This window comes from Globicephala melas, chromosome 17 (assembly GCF_963455315.2).
Source record: "Globicephala melas chromosome 17, mGloMel1.2, whole genome shotgun sequence".
Taxonomy (NCBI): domain Eukaryota; kingdom Metazoa; phylum Chordata; class Mammalia; order Artiodactyla; family Delphinidae; genus Globicephala; species Globicephala melas.
In genome coordinates, this window is record NC_083330.1 from 52386025 (window position 1) to 52388040 (window position 2016).

A 2016-nucleotide genomic window follows, 5' to 3' on the forward strand; every position below is an offset into this window, starting at 1 on the left:
ATTGCTGATAAGTAGTTGGGGATGGGGAGGTCTTGCTTTCCATCTCATTCCTACTTAGCATGGGAGGAATGTGATTGTCATGTAGGAGGTAGCACAGTACTGAGACAGGAAAACTCGACAACCTAATGGCTTTGTGGATATTTCCCTAGTCATCAGATGTTATATTCAGGTGATTTTCCATTAACAGTCTTGTGATGAAGTGCGCTACTGGTGTTTGGCTTTATCAGGTCTTCAAAATATCGATAGGAATGTTGAATCCCCAGGTACAACTTGTATTTTTAATTCTTCCAATTTTTATGAATATTTCCAAATTTATTAATGAACAGCATGCATTCTTAACAGTCGTGTTTTTAAATTGGATTAAAAGAAAAATCACGATACCTTAAATTGACTCTAACGCAGACAATTATGAAAGTAAAAGTTAAAAGTCATTTGAAGCACGTTCAAAATTTCTATTATTAAAAACCTAGACCATTTTATTCAGGTTTTTAAAAAAGTAATGAAAATGTATTTATATTATTATTGTATTCCGTTATTCTGTGATTTATTTAAATAATATAATATGTTTCTGTGAAATTATAAATTCTCATCTTTTATTTGAAAGTTTTAAAATGATTTTACATATATGATTATAAGTTATTGAAATATTTTTAAAGGAAAATGTACATTTCTTATTAATTTATATCCCCAATACTGCAACTTTACATTTATTTTTAATAATTAAATAGACAGGGGACGTATAATGACTGAAAAATTTTGAATAAAGCAATATATAGACTTCAACTTGAGTAAACTCTACATTTTCATTTTCAACCATTTCATTTTCAACCACATCACTGTAGACTCACACTAAAACCCCTTTAATGTATCATTCATTAACAATGCAGACCATATTTCATGCGAGGTGTGCCTGCCTATCTTTGACTCTGTGTTTCATTACCTAGGGACTGACAACCAGATGAGTTAATTGTAATGATGTTCAAAATGCCTTTGTGTAAGGACAAAATGACTTTATCTTCTTTCTTTTCACTGCATTGGAATATGTTTAAAGGTAAAGGAAAATCTGACAAATTCTATCTATTCATCTTTCATGTGCCTTCTAGGTGCTTGGAATAAATCCTCCCAACTGTATAACAGCCCACTCTAATGCAGAATTTAGCTTAATGTGGGCTTGTTCTGGATTCCTTCCAAGGGGAGGCAATTGTCTTTGGAAGTACCCAAGAACTCATTTTTATAGCCTAGTCTGCTACAGAGATCACAGGATGGGTTGATGATGGTGATGAGATAGTAATATGATAATAATAGATGCTACCTTTACTTATTCAACCTCTGCTCTGTCTTTTATTAGCTGTGTGACCTCAACACGTTTCTTGAAACTTCTACGTCTCATTTTCCTCATCTGTAAAGTAGGAGTGACAGTAGTACTTACCTTATGTTGTTGTTTTAAAATTAAATGAGATAATCCATGTAAGTGTTTAATGCAGTGTCATTATTCTTGTTGTCACTTTTATTATTATCAAAATGTTGCAGGAATATTTTTCTAATCCCCCTTACTGAGCACTTACTGTGTGATAAGTGTCATGTTAAGTGTTTAGTCTCATTTCATTTATAATTCACAGAACCCTATGAGGAGATTATTATTATCATCCTTAATTTACAGATGAGAAACCAGGATCACAGCATTTTAATAACTTCTCAAGTGTTATACTGATAGTCAATATAAGCTTGAACACATTTGTTTGATTCAAAGCCTTCAAAGGGCATTAATATGAAAATAATGTGATGATGAGAAATCACTGTTAGAAATGCTCTTCTCTTTAAAAATAATTTTATACGGAGAAAATTTCTATTCTATGCTTCAAATAATTGAGCGATGACCATACTTCATATACCATGACCAACACACTGCCTGTGATTTCACATTTTAGTAAATTGGATCTTTCTTGTAACCATCATAAAGTTGATAGTCAACTGGATTTGTCATTAAGTGATTCTCACTGTGCCCTTATGATATGC